This window comes from Manis pentadactyla, chromosome 3, assembly GCF_030020395.1.
Source record: "Manis pentadactyla isolate mManPen7 chromosome 3, mManPen7.hap1, whole genome shotgun sequence".
Lineage (NCBI taxonomy): Eukaryota > Metazoa > Chordata > Mammalia > Pholidota > Manidae > Manis > Manis pentadactyla.
In genome coordinates this window covers 89946327-89961349 of record NC_080021.1, presented here as the reverse complement: position 1 = coordinate 89961349, position 15023 = coordinate 89946327, and the positions used below count along the sequence as shown (strand labels likewise).

General features: G+C 41.7%; 1 protein-coding gene across 3 annotated transcripts in view; it reads right to left on the bottom strand.

Annotated features, from left to right (window-relative positions):
• The window catches only part of WDR37 (WD repeat domain 37), an 80323-nt gene extending 65924 nt beyond the window's left edge, over positions 1-14399 (bottom strand). For 2 of the 3 annotated variants that reach the window (XM_036910759.2, XM_057498105.1), the window contains exons 1-2: positions 14261-14394; positions 13956-14144 (exon numbers count right to left, since the gene is read on the bottom strand). The gene's annotated coding sequence lies outside the window, so the exon portion shown is untranslated. Of the gene's footprint in view, positions 1-13955; positions 14145-14260 lie in introns of all 3 variants that reach the window. The other variant, XM_036910749.2, reaches the window with a different exon arrangement.
• Positions 14400-15023: the final 624 nt, after the last annotated feature.

The window sequence follows — 15023 nt, the reverse complement described above, 5'->3', positions numbered from 1 at the left end:
TTTGCATGAAATATCTTTTTCCTTCCCTTGACTCTTAATCTGTGCATATCTTTGGGTTTGAGGTGAGTCTCTTGCAAGCAGCATATAGATGGGTCTTGCTTTTTTATCCATTCTATTACTCTGTGTCTTTTGATTGGTGCATTCAGTCCATTTACATTTAGAGTGATTATTGAAAGATATGTACTTATTGCCATTGCAGGCTTTAAGTTTTTGGTTACCAAAGGTTCAAGGTTAGCTTCTTTACTATCTTACTGTCTAACTTAATTCGCTTATTGAGCTATAATAAACACTGTCTGATGATTCTTTCTCTCCCTTCTTACTCCTCCTCCTCCGTTCTTCATATGTTGGGTGTTTTGTTCTGTGCTCTTTTTAGGAGTGCTCCCATCTAGAGCAGTCCCTGAAAGATGCCCTGTAAAGGTGGTTTGTGGGAGGCAAATTCCCTCAACCTTTGCTTTTCTGGGAATTGTTTAATCCCTCCTTCATATTTAATTGATAATCGTGCTGGATACAGTATTCTTGGTTCAATGCCCTTCTGTTTCATTGCATTAAATATATCATGCCATTCTCTTCTGGCCTGTAAGGTTTCTGTTGAGAAGTCTGATGATAGCCTGATGGGTCTTCCTTTGTAGGTGAACTTTTTTTCCTCTCTGGCTGCCTTTAATACTCTGTCCTTGTCTTTGATCTTTGCCATTTTAATTATTATGTGTCTTGGTGTTGCCCTCCCTGAGTCCCTTGTCATGGGAGTTCTGTGTGCCTCTGTGGTCTGAGAGGCCATTTCCTCCCCTAGTTTGGGGAAGTTTTCAGCAATCTTTTCTTCAAAGACACTTTCTATCCCTTTTTCTCTCTCTTCTTCTTCTGGTACTCCTATGATGCGAATATTGTTCCAATTCGATTAGTCACACAGTTCTCTTAATATTTTTTCATTCCTGGAGATCCTTTTATCTATCTCTGCATCAGTTTCTCTGTGCTCCTGTTCTCTGGTTTCTAGATCATTAATGGTCTTTTGCATCTCGTCCATTCTGCTTTGAAGTCCTTCCAGAGATTGTTTTATTTCTGTATTCTCCCTCCTTAGTTCTTACATATTTCTCTGCAAGTCCATCAGCATGGTTATGACTTTTGTTTTGAATTCTTTTTCAGGAAGATTGGTTAAATCTATCTCCCCAGATTCCTTCTCAGGGGAAGATGAAGAAGATGTCTGGGTTAATCTTGTCTGGATCAAATTTTTTTTTGCCTTTTCATGTTAATAGATGCAGTGGTATGCTATTGACTCGTCTGTCAGCTGGGAGAGCCAAGACTCTTTCCACTTGCTCCTGGCCTTTCTATACTGGGACAACAGCGACCCCTAGCGGCTTGTGTTGGGCAATTGCATGTAGACTGGTTCTCTGCATCTTGCCCGGCCACTATGGAGGAAGCTAGGAAGCTCCCTTGCTGTGCACATGGCCAGCCTCAGGCTGCTACTCTGCTATGGCGGGGCTCCAGAGGAGGAATGGACCTGGGGGCTGTTTGGCTGTTTACTGCCGTGAGGGGGTCTCAGAGCTGTTGCCCAGGGGGTTAGTGCACTTGGAGTTCCCTGGGATTCCCAGCTGCTCGGCTAAGTGTCCCGGGATGCTTCCGTCCAGCTGTGGGGTCCCTGTCCCTTTAAGACTTTCAAAAAGCACTCGCTTTTCTTTGTCCCAGGAGCGCCTCCCCGCTCCGACGCCTCTCCTCCCACCAGGAGGCTGGGGTGAGGGGCGCTCGGGTCCCACCAGGCCGGGACTTGTATCTTACCCCCTTCGCCAGGCGCTGGGTTCTCGTGGGTGTGAATGTAGTCTGACTGTTGTCCTGTGTCTTCTGGTCTCTCTTTTAAGGATAGTTGTATTTGTTGTATTTTCAAAAATGTATGTTTTTGGGAGGAGATTCCCACTGTCCTACTCACGCTACCATCTTGGCTCCCTAGTGTCAGTAATTGTGACTTTAGACTATTCACTTGCGATTGTTCTTCCTTCTTTAAATAGGCCTAGATTGCTGTATACTTTCCTCTTAGAACTGCTATTGCTGCGTCCCACAGAAGTTGGGGCTTTGTGCTGTTCTTATCATTTGTCTCCATATATTGCTTTATCTCTCTTTTAATTTGGTCATTGATCCATTGATCATTTAGCAGCATGTTGTTAAGCCTCCATGTGTTTGTGAGCCTTTTTGTTTTCTTTGTACAATTCATTTCTAGTTTTATGTCTTTGTGATCTGTGAAGTTGGTTGGTAGAATCTGAATCTTTTTGAATTTACTGAGGCTCTTTTTGTGGCCTTGTATGTGATGTATTCTGGAAAATGTTCCATGTGCACTTGAGAAAAATGTGTATCCTGCTTCTTTTGGGTGTAGAGTTCTGTAGATGTCTGTTAGGTCCACCTGTTCTAATGTGTTGTTTAGTTTCTCTGTGTACTTACTTATTTTCTGTCTGGTTGATCTGTCCTTTGGAGTGAGTGGTGTGTTAAAGTCTCCTGAAAAGAATGCATTGCACTCAATTTCCTCTTTTAATTCTGTTAGTATTTGTTTCACATATGTTTTGGGTGCGTAGATATTTATAATGATTATATCCTTTTGTTGGTTTTTTTTGTAATGTCCTTCTTTATCTCTTGTTACTTTCTGTTTTGAAGTCTATTTTGTCTGATTCAAGTACTGCAACACCTGCTTTTATCTCCCTATTGTTTGCATGAAATATCTTTTTCCATTCCTTCACTTTTAGTCTGTGTATGTCTTTGGGTTTGAAGTGAGTCTCTTGTAGGCAACATATTGATGGGTCTTGTTTTTTATCAATTCTGTCTCTGTGTCTTTTGATTGGTGCATTCGATCCATTTACATTTAGGGTGATTGTTGACTGATATCTACTCATTGCCATTGCAGGCTTTAGATTTGTGGTTACCCAAGGTTCAAGAGCATCTTCTTTACTATCTAACAGTCTACCTTAACTCACTAGGTATGCTATGTCAAATACAATCTAAAGGTTCTGGGGTTTTTTTCCCTGCCCTTTTTCTTCCTCCTCCACTCTATATATTAGGTGTCATACTCTGTACTCTTTGTGTATCCTTTGACTGACTTTATGGATAGTTGATTTAATGTTTCCTTAGTAATTAATTTATCTACTTCCTTTAATGTGTTTTTAATTTTCTCTGGTGTCCACTATGTACCCTTATGAGCACTTCCATCAATAGCAGCCCCTCCAAAATACACTGTAGAAACAGTTTGTGCATGGTGAATTCCCTCAACCCTTATTTGGAAATTGTTTAATCCCTCTTTAAATTTAAATGATCATCTTGGCAGAGACAGTATTCTTTGCTCAAAGCTCTTCTGTTTCATTGCATTAAATATATCATGCCACTCCCTTCTGGCCTGTAAGGTTTCTGCTGAGATGTCTGAAGATACCCTGGTGGATTTTCCTTTGTATGTGATCTTATTTTTCTCTCTGGCTGCATTTAATAGTTTGTCCTTATCCTTGATCTTTGCCATTTTAATTATTATATGTCTTGGTGTTGTCTTTCTTGGGTCACTTGTGTTAGGAGATCTGTGCACCTCCATGGCCTGAGAGACTATCTCCTTTACAGATTTGGGAAGTTTTTAGCTATTACCTCCCCAAAGACACTTTCTACCCCTTTTTCTCTCTTCTTCTTCTGGTACCCCTACAATGCAAGTATTGTTCCATTTGGGTTGGTCACATAGTTCTCTGAATATTCTTTCAATCCTATAGATCCTTTTTTCTCTCTGTCCCTCAGCTTCTTTGTATTCCTGTTCTCTAATTTCTATTTCATTTACTGTCTGCTCTACCTCATCTAATCTGCTTTTAAATCCCTCCATTGTATGTTTCATTTCAGATATAGTATTTTCCAAAGTTTCTTTTTCTTGAATTCCTCTCTGAGGTCTTGAATATTTTTCTGTAGCTTCGTGAGTATATTTATGATTTTTATTTTGAAATCTTTATCAGGAAGATTAGTGATTTCAGTTTCACTTAGCTCTCTTTCAGGTGTTTGTGGGATTTTGGGTTGTACCAGGTTCTTTTGTCATTTCATATTTGTATTGATTACTCTGGAAGAGTAACTTTGTGTAGACAGCGCCCTCTAGTGCCCAAAAGCTCTACTCTCTGGAGCGATGGCGGGGGTTGCAGGCAAGCAGCGCCGGTGCCTGTCAGGAGGAAAAAGCTCCTTTCTGCCTCCCTGCTGCAGTGCGTCCCTCCATTGCCAGGGCCAGTGGGTGGAGCAAGCAGGGAGGAACCTCCACGTTAAGCCCCTATAGCTGCCATAGGCAGAGCCATCTTTTGTCTGGCCTGGCGCAATGGCGGGGTCAACAGGTTTGCAAACCAGTGCCAACCAGGAGGAAGGAGCATCAGGCTGCACATCACAGTGGGGGGCCCTCAGCATGTGTCGCCAAATGGGGATGGAGCACCTGAAGCTCCTGAAAGCTCCCAACCTGCTGGGGCTGAGTGCACCAGGATGATTTTATCCACCTGTCCTTTCTCCTGAGCAGCAAGCTCTGTGTAATCCTTGCCCCTTTAACAGCCCTCTCACTGTTGGGAAGTCTTTCAGAGTGCCTGCCTTTCTTTTGTCCTGGAGCAGCTGGTTGCAGGTATCTGTTCTCCACAAGCAGCTGGAATCTCAATCTCTCTGAGTATTCCACCTGTCTTTGCTTTCCAACACCACTAATCTCCAGAGCACCATGTAATGTGAGTTTGTGCTCCTGGAGCAGATCTCCAGGGCTGGGTGTTCAGCAGTCCTAGGCGTCTACTCCCTCCCCACTATGTTCTCTTCCTCCCACCAGTGAACTGGGGTTGGGGGAAGTCTTGGGTCTCACTGGACCACGGCTTTGCTACTTTACCCTTTTCACAAGGTCTTCGCTTTTCCCCAGATGTAGGTAGTCTGTCACAGTCTTCTTTCCAGTCTCTCTTTCAGGATTAGTTGTATCTGCTTTATTTTTGTATTATATGTGGTTTTGGGAGGAGGTTTCTGTCTCACTTCTCATGCTGCCATCTTCAAGCCTCTCTCTTTAGTTAATATAATTTTAAGTCATATTTGTACATGACATTTTCCTTCTTCAACTCCATTTACCTTTGGACCTTACCTCTTCATGTTGTTTATTGATCCCTCCTCCCAATATGTTAGTTCATGTAATTTTAAGTAATATATTTATGTATCTTCCTTCTCCTACAACTTTAGATCCCCTTCATCCTCACTTTACTTTGTATGAGAGGCTGCAAGTGTTCCTCTTTTTATTGAGCTCTTTCCCACAGCCATCCATCTCCCAGTTATCCCCTGTCACTTTAGATTGTTACATAAATGCAAGCAGTGCCCTTTTGATATTCTGAGCTTAATACTCTTGAGATCCAACCACGCTGATTCCTGTATCAACAGCTACTTCCTTTTGATTGCTAGTATTCCACAAAATGGCTGTACTGTAATTTGTTTAACCATTCACCTACTGCAAAAAAATCTCAGTTCTTTCTAGTTTTTTTACTAATACAAATAAAGTCATGAACAATATATAGGTTTTTGTGTGAAAACGGCTCCACATCTTTTGGATAAATGCCCCAAGAGTGAGAATGCTGGGGCATAAGGCAAATACATGCTTAGTTCCTTACACATTTGTGTAGTTCCTTATATATTCTTCATGGGAGTTACCTGTCGGACACATGGGTTGCAAATAGTTTCTCCCAGTCTGTCACTTGTCTTTCATCCTAACAGTTTTTCACAGAGCAAAACTTTTAAATTTTGATGAAAGTCATTTGATCAATTATTTTTCTTCTATGGAGCACACTTTTAGAATCGTATCTAGGAACTTTTCATCAACCCTAATTCCCCAAAATTTTCAACTATAAACATTTTAGTCCTACAGACTACATTTAAGTTCATGAGGTAGTTTGGGTTAATATTAGCTATACTTATGTGGATTTCTTGGTTCTCTGTGTTCCACTACGTATCTATCCCTCTCTGCCAATAACATTCTTGATTACTGTTCTGTCCTAAAATCAGTTAGTGATTCCTATCACTTAAATCTTTTCAAAAATGTCTTAGATATTATAGTTCCTTTGCCCCATACCCACAAAAATACTGATGGAATTTTCATAGGAATTTTGCTTAAATCTGTTCATCAATTTGCAGAGAACTGGCATGTTCATTATGTTGATAAACACAATAAATACCCCAGTTTGTTTAGATCATTTTTTATTTCTTTCCTTAGTTTTACAGTTTTTTGTATAAAAGTTCTACATGTCTTCTCAACACAAAATCTACATTTTTAATTTTTGAACAATTTTAAATGATACTGTTTTGTTTCCATTTCCACATGTTAATTGCTAATATAGAAAAATACAATTCTTTAAATACTGAGAATAGTATCCTAAATTATTGAACTCATTTATTTGTTTTAAGATTTTTTGTAGCTTCTTTGGCATTTTTTGTGTAGACTATTAAGTCATCTAAAAAAAAAAAGGACAGTTTTATTTCTTCCTTTCTGATCTGTAAATGTCTTTACTTCCTTTTATCTTATTGATGTAACTAGAAATTCCAGTACTTTGATGAATTAGAATAGTGGCAGCAAACACACTTGCTAGGTCTTTTGTAAATACTACTTATCAAGTTGAGAAAGTTCCCCTCTATTGCTCATTTTCTGAGTTTCATGAATGAGTGCTGAAGTTTGTCATGTTCTGTATCACTTAATATGATCATTATCACTTTTCTTTTTTAGCCTATCAACAGGTTAATTACATTAATTATCTTAAAATAGTTACCAACCTTTCAACCTCGGAAGAAACCCCACTTGGTCATGGCACATGATTCATTGTTCTCCCATTTTTCTTTTTTCTGCATTGTTGTGGGTTTATTTAGCCTTTTTTAGGATTTCATTTTGATTTATCTGTATTACAGTTTTGAGTTTACCTCTCTTACATAGTTTTTAAATGGTTGCTCTAGATATTACATATTATTTTCACAACTTACCCCAGTCTACTGATTATCAATACTGTACTAGTTCAAGATAAAGTATAGAAACCTTACCATCCTCTATGACTCTTTGCCCTACCCCACTTATAATGTTATAAATATTATAAACCTTCAAATATTTCCTCTGCATACACTGAACACTACATCAGAGTTATGCTTCAACCTCCAAACACAACTTAGGGAAGGTATATCTATCGAATTTACCAACATGTGTGCTCTTTCCATTGCTTGCTGTTCCTTCCTGATGTTCACATTCTTTATGTTATTTCCTTTTGGTTTAGAGAACTTCCTCTACCTGTTATTTTAGGGTAGGTCTGCTGGTGGCAAGTCATGTGGAGGATATTTTCACTGTATATACAACTCTGAGTTGATAGTGCATTTCCTTCAGAACTTGAAAAATGTGCCACTTCCTTCTGGCCTCTGTGGCTTCTGATGAGAAATCCACTGCCATTCATATTGTCTTCCCACAATACAAAAAGTGACATTTCTCTCTCTCTGCTTTTCCATCTTTAGTTTCCAGAAGTTTGACTATGATACCATGATGTACCTTAGCATGGATTTCATTTGAGCATAACCTATCTGGGTTTCACTGAGCTTGAATTTCTAGGTTTATGACTTGCCAAATTTGGGAAATATTCGGCCAATATTTCTTCAAATACATATTCAGCCCATCTTCCTAGGATTCTGATAACAATAATAGTGCTCTTGTTAAAGTTGCACAGGTCCCTGAGACTCCATGTATTGTTTTCAGTCTATTTTCTGTTGTTCAGACTGTATAATTTCTATTGTCCTATCTTTCCTCTGTCCTCTCCATTCTGCTCTGAGCTACCCACTCAGTTTTTTATTTCATTCATTGTATTTTTCAATTCTAAAATTTCCCCTTGTTTCTTCTTTATATTCTGTTATTTTTTCCTGAGATTTTCTTTCATTTGTTTCAAGTGTTAACGATTGCTCACTAAAGCATTTTTAAGATGGCTGTTTTAGAATCCTTGTCAAATAATTCCAAAGTTTGCATCATCCCTGTGTTGCTGTCAGTTGTCTTTTCTCATTCAAGTTGACATTTTTCCAGTTCTTCATGTAACATGTGATTTTTCAGTTGAAGTTTCAGCATTTTGGGTATTCTGTTATCAGACAAAGGATCTGATTTAAGTCTTGTACTACAGCAGACAAAGAAAGGTGCTATCTTGTTTCTACTAGGTGGATGCAAAAGGTAGAGATCTGGAAGTTAGGTTTCCCATCAGGATCCATTGACCACATAGAGATACCCCTTACTGTACCCACATGGCCTCACACCTCATTACCAGGAAGTGGTGATGAAATTCCTGAATCTCTGAATCCTCCCCAGCAGGAAGAGAGACACTGTTCTTTGTTATCACCCAGCAGGAATGAATATTCCAGGTCCTCAGTTGGCCGTCTCTGACACCATCCCAGCAACAGTGTTGTCTCAATACAGCTTCTCAAGCATGAGAGTCTAGCTGCCCCCTTCGACAGTAAGAGTGGGGATAGGCTGCAATGCTTTTTAAGAGTGTTCTATCTGGTGCTATACCTGTCATGGCCTTGGGGCCTTTTGTCTAAGCCCTTTGGTGTTGCTAGGCTGCTGGCTTCTCCAGGCTTAAGTCTGGCACATGAGGCAAAAACAAAACCTGGGGAACTCAGCTCTGCGTCATTTCTCAGGTACCAATATATCTCACATCCCAACAGTCTACTTACTCTCTTCACCCCACCTTTCAGTCTTTGTTTCATATACACTGTCCAGTGTTCTTAGCTGTACTCAGTGAAGGAAAAGGAAAAGTGCATCTCTCTATCTTCTGTAAATACAAAGCCAGAGATCATCCTTTGTGCTTCAAATTATATATGTGTAGGCCTTTTTTAGAAAAGACAAGAAAGTAAATCTTGCTGTACAACAGGTTAAAAATATCCAAATTAGTCAATCTGTTCTGTGTGTTGAGGTTTCAAATTCTGAGATCCATTAATTTCAGTCATTAAAAGTTATTTTCTGTAACATTGGGTACATAAAATTTAGATCAAAAAAACATCCTAAAAATTGAATGAGATATATTCTTTATCTCTAAAATTCTCATTTGGTTTTTATTTAATCACCCATTTCCATGGCTTTATTGGCTATTCTACTTGTTAAAGCAAGTCACAGGCCAGCCCAGATTCACCCAGAGAGCAAAAAGACCCAGGCTCTTGATGGGTAGAGAATGAGAGAACCTGCTGCCACCATTAAACCACATATACATACGCGTATACCTCACGTACAAATTTTGGCTATACACTGAATAACATTCTGCTTCCCTAAAAAATGTCAGTGACATCTTTATCACTTCAAACACTTAGTGGAATAAAATGGACACAAATAATCCAATTAAGTTAAATAAAATCACTCAGAATAAAACCCAAAGAGCATAACTGTAAAGAATGTGTTTTAGAATCATACAAAGCTAAGCTCAGGTACCCCACACAACTCTTCAAAGAACTGCTCTTTCTCATCATGAAGTCTCAGGTTAAACATTACCTCCTCAAAACAGTGTCCCCTGACCAGAACTAATCCTAGCACTTCATGAGCCTTCCCTCATGTGTTAAGTAGATCTTATGTGTGGTTTACTCAATGTTCCCCCCGACGCCATCAACACCATGAGGACTGGGACAGTTATTTGGGCTCACTACTGTATTTATAGGGCCTACCATGTTACCTGACACAAGTATATCCTCAAACATTTGAGGAATGTTTAAGTGAATGAATGAATGAAGGCTACATCTATAATTGACCAGCTCTGTAACCATGGTCAAGTTACCTAAGCACCTTCTTTAAGGCTTACTTTTGTCACCTTTAAAGCATAGATAATAGCACTTATTTCATTAATTTCATTCCTCAAATACTGTTTCAAGTTTGTAGATGGGCTATGTACTAGGAATATAGTAGTAAACAGAACAAACTTGGTCCCTCCCTTCAGGTTGCTCGGCATTGAGCAAGACAGACACTAAACACATAACATCATAACTTAGTACAGAAACTCTAATGGTGATTAAGTACTATGAAAAAGACGTATATGAGTATTGTGAAAAGACAATGTTGGCCAGAGAGTAGAAGGTCATTTTGAGAAAATGGCACTTTAACTGAGACTGACGAATTAGTTAAGAGTTAGCCATATGGAAAATGGAGAGGAAAGGAGCTATTCTAAGAACAGGAATGGCATATGCGAATGACGTGACCTGGGAGTGATACTGGTTTATCAGAGACATTAAAGATAGGTAAGGCTGCCTTGCAACACAGTAAACAATGGAGAGCATGGTGCAAGATAAGGGAGAGGAACAGGCTTAGATTCTGTTCTTTTACCTTTTAGGTTTTATCCTGAAAGGAAAAAGTCACGTAAACGTGTTTAAGCAAACAAGTGACACAAGATTTGCATTAAAAATCCCTCTGTCTGCTGTGTGAAAAATACAAGGAAAGATCAGATGACTCAGGAATGGGGAAGCCAGTCAGAAGTTACTGAAGTGCTCTAGGGGATAATGACGAAAGGTAAGATAAGAGAGCGGCTGAATGGATTTGGGGTGTATGGGTGGGAGGGGCAGGTATGGAAGAAGGGAAGTACCAAGGATAGCCCTCATTTTGGAGGTTAAGAGGTAGATGAAATGGAGGTCAGCTTGTAGAGATGAGGCAGCAGATCTGAAGAAGAAATCAAAACTAAGTATTAGACATATTATGTCTGCAATGCCTTGAACATCTGAAATACAGGGAGGCTAGAGGTATACAGGCCTAGCAATGAAGAGAACTGGGCTGTATTTATAAATCTAGGAGAGGTCTACATGTGAAGTAAAGACGGACATTCTCGCCCCATCATGCTCCAAATCTACTGCCTTACCATAATCCTCTTCTTTGTAAGAATTAAAAATTTATAATGAATGTTACTGGTAGAAACAGGCAACACAAAATAAAACTGACAGTCCCTTAAATAACATATAGAAAATTTATTTTTGACTGAAAAATGACAGAACAAATCTTTCTAATGAATTTAGGTCTGAAAATGTAAGCTACAGGAATCAGATGGCTGAAATAAAGGCAAAAAGAAAAACTCCCAATGGCAGAATCCATAATAGGTAGAATTTTATACAGACCAAAAAAGATACTATTACTATCAAATTTGACAAGTTTGAATATAACAAATCTATACTGTTAACCAATTCTTATGATCCCACAAAGAGTACTTCGGTAATTTTTTTAATGGAAACACTTAGAAACCATTTAACTGTGCCATATACAAAAACCGGCCAAGAAATCAAACTGACTTAATGAAATCCTATCCAGAAATTATACTTTTCATAAAAATATAAGAAAGTGGATAGTTCTTTTTTGATTATACATACTGAATAACTTCATAAAGCGTCTCAGTTGCTTTAACTCAATTAAATCATTAACTCAAGTGACTTGCCATAGCAACCCTGCAGTTTAAAAGATATGTTTTGTAAAAAACAAAAATATCAAAACCCTGTGAAAGCTGTCTTAATCAGCCACAGACAGAGAGACTCTATCTTTAGACATTTACATCAGGCAGATAAAAAAAGAAAGGGCTTCTCTTTCCTCTCCTAAAGATTTCATCAGTAGAAACACTCTGGCAAGTACATACTGGAAAGTGAACACATACTACAGATTCCACATCTTGGTTATATAAAGCCCCAAACTGCAGGACCCACCTTGTTTTCACTTTACAACTGCAGCTTTTGAATCAGTGATTCTCTCTGAGGTATCACACCACTAGCTTTTCCAGCAACTGCACCTTTGGGAAGAAAGAGGCAGTCTTCCTCACAAGTGACTTTAAAAATCCTCAACCTCTGCCTTTCTGCTGAGCCTTCACCCCTCCCATTCCCATGAACCACAAGGTGTTCAGTACTTTGCATGCGTTTATATGTCAATGCACAAAACAGCAGTTACACTGGTGATCTTTCCCCAGTGAGTAATTTCCAACCAAATATGTACATTTCAAACAACTACAAATTATATATCTGGAAGAGGTTTCCCAAAACCTGGCATCAAATGGAACTTTTTCATGCTGAGTTATTTTATCTTTTAGTAACTTTCTAAACTGTGAAGTCACACCTCAAAGATGGGTTCTAAGCCATATACTTATTATTAACACTAAAAGATTACCTGGGTAATTCAAGTCCTGCTTCATCTAATTTCTTCAGCAAGGGCTCACCATTCTGCAAAATTAGATCTGCAGGTGCCTCTGCTTCCTCTAATCTCCTTCAAATTTCTTTTCTTCTGTTAATCTTTCTCTATCACAATTTTTCCTTAAAACTTCGTAAAATTTCACTCATCTCTTCTTTCCCATCCTCCACCTTTTCCCCATCAGTCTTCACAGGCACACCACTTGCTTCCTTTCACACCAGACTCTGTGGAGAACAGACCCTTGGCCCAGGAACTAGAGTATCTTTTGTATTCACCTCAGGTCATGGGCTAGTGTTAGTATAAATCTTACTTAAATATTTGATAAATTATGTTGAAATCATGAAATGACAGGCCAGGAAGTTGTAGTTGTTTGTAAAAGAAATACTGAAACGATGTGGCATGGGATCGAAAATAGACAGGGAGGGAAGCGCAGACACCAAGATCGGATGGAGACACAACAGAGGCACAGGACTCTAGGTGGAAGTACTACTACTACAGGAGGGTGCTGGGAGGCTTACCTGACCAGTAAGCATAGCAACTAATGCTCATGACATCCGTGAGAAATGCAGTTCCCAAATATTCAACAGGCTAAACTCTAGTAAACTGATCACAGAATTGTAAATGCAAAACTTCTTCAGTTGAAAAGTAAACTACTTCCATTGGCATTTTTCACCTAAACACAAATTACAACAGAAGCCCGAAATGCCAAAAGATAATTATTTTCCTTCAAACCATTCTTACTAACCCAATATTACAGAGCAGATCATGTCAAACAGGTTTATGAAAATAAAATGTCCGACTGGTTTTTTTTTTTAAAGCATTATTTTTAGGAGTATAAAACAGTGCCCTCCAAAAATCCGATCTGCCACGCCCCATCCAAATGAATGGATTTAATGTAAACAGTTCTCCTGCCCAACTCACGTACTCTTGTGCTGAGTGCCCGTGCAAATTACCGACGACAGACATAACGGACCCTACAATTTCATATCCAGTGGAACTTCATTCTTCTTTTAACAAGAGAAACACATTTGCTTAAGCAGTTAACTTCATGAATGTAATCATACAGAGAATATGATTTGCGTGTAGGATTTAAAAGTATAAAACGTGACTTAATTCCACAAGAAGTTCAATAAAGTCTCTCTTAACATTCACTGTGTAAGCGTTGCTCCGTGCGCCCTGGAGGCTCAAACACCAAAACCCATTGCTGAAAAGTATCAGCAGGGAGGCCGCCTCAGAAACCTGCCACCACGCAGCCTGCCTAAGCGTTTTCTCAGGGATCTGGACTAAGGCACAGAACGCACTCAACTAGGAGCCATCGGGAACCAAAAAGTAACTCACAGGCTCAAGGAACGAGTCCACATCAGAGACGAAGTTCAATAAACGTAAAATTCTGTCCTTAAAAAAGCCAAGGCGAGAATTCAGAGAGCTCGTATTTCCCTGCGTTAAGGGCTCAATCAAGGTGGCAGCTCGCGGCGAGTACAAAGTGAACCGTCCACCACCGCCACCCGTGGCACCGGACCGAAGGGCCGACAGGGGTTCCGCCATCACCGGGCTGAGGGGGTTCCGCCGCCACCCCAGGTACCGGGCGAGGGGCTGAGTTTTCATGCCGGCACCGGGCTGATGGGCTGGGAGGGTCCCGCCGCCAAACCCGGCACAGAGTTGACGGGGAGCGCTTCCCGGGCTCTCCAGTTCACGCGGCGCCATCGCAACAGCCCCTGGGAACCAAACCGCGCCGGGGCTCTGAGCCCGGGCCGCCACCGCCATCAGTGTGGCCTCAGGAACGCCAACGGAAAGCGGTTCCCGCGAAGGGGTGGGGTCCCCGCACCTGGAGTCACAACGACGTCGGGCCGGGGGCGCCAGGACCACCATCTGGAACGCGCCCGCGCGCGTACGTGAAGGTGCCGGACGCCGCGAAGGTCAAAGCCAACCGAACCGCAAACACACCGAGGGCGTCCGCACCCCACCATCCGGGCACAGGTGCGACGGGCACCAGCACCATCCCTCCGTGATCCACCTGGCTGGGGAAGGCGCAGGCTCGGGAAGGGGGAGGGCTGCCAGTCCTTCAGCTCGCCCCTGACCCATCCGCCGCCACCGCCCACACCGGGCGAAAGATGGCGGCCCGGAGCTCACCTGTCCCGTTGCTGCCCAGGGCCAGCTGGGCCGTGCGCTGCCGCTGTCAGTTCCCAGCCACGCGGCGCCCGGCCGGACGCGGAGGCGCAGGACACCGACTCTCCGGCCTGAAGCGGCCCCGCAACCCCGTGGCCCGGACACCCCGCGCTTCCGGCAACGCCGGAAGCCGCGGCCTCGCCCGTTCCATAAACCCCGTCCCGGCCTCTCCCGTGCCGGAAGTCCCGCCCCTGTCCCTCCCGTGCTGAGTCAGTGACAGCTCCCACCCAGTGGCTGGGCGCTTCTCGAGGGACTCCTGCGGTCGCTCTGCTGTAGTGTCCGCTGGCCGTCGCCGGCGGAGGCCTAGGGGAATGTGCTCCCGGGTGTCTCGGGCCTGAGCAGTGGGACCTTCACGGGCGGCCGGCGGCACAGGGAGGCCCGGCGGCGGCAAGTCCAGGGCGCCAGAGCTCACCTGGCCCTCGGCGTGCGAAAACCGCGAGTCGGCGCCCTCCTCCAAAGGTATATAGTTCAGTGTTCACAGGAGAAAAGCACAAGAAACAAACTTAACGTACTTTCGGGCCCAAATAACCAAGAAGTACGTGAAATAAAACCTGAAGTTGTCTCTTCATTAACTGTAATAAGAAAAGCTTATTCCTGAAAACGATTCTGTAAGATGGAGTAGGGATTTCCAACTTTCGGAGGTTGTGGCGAACGTTTGTTGCGGAAGAAAAGTTTTCCTCTACCTTCCAAGGCCTTTCTGGCCGACCTAAGAATTAAACTGACAAGA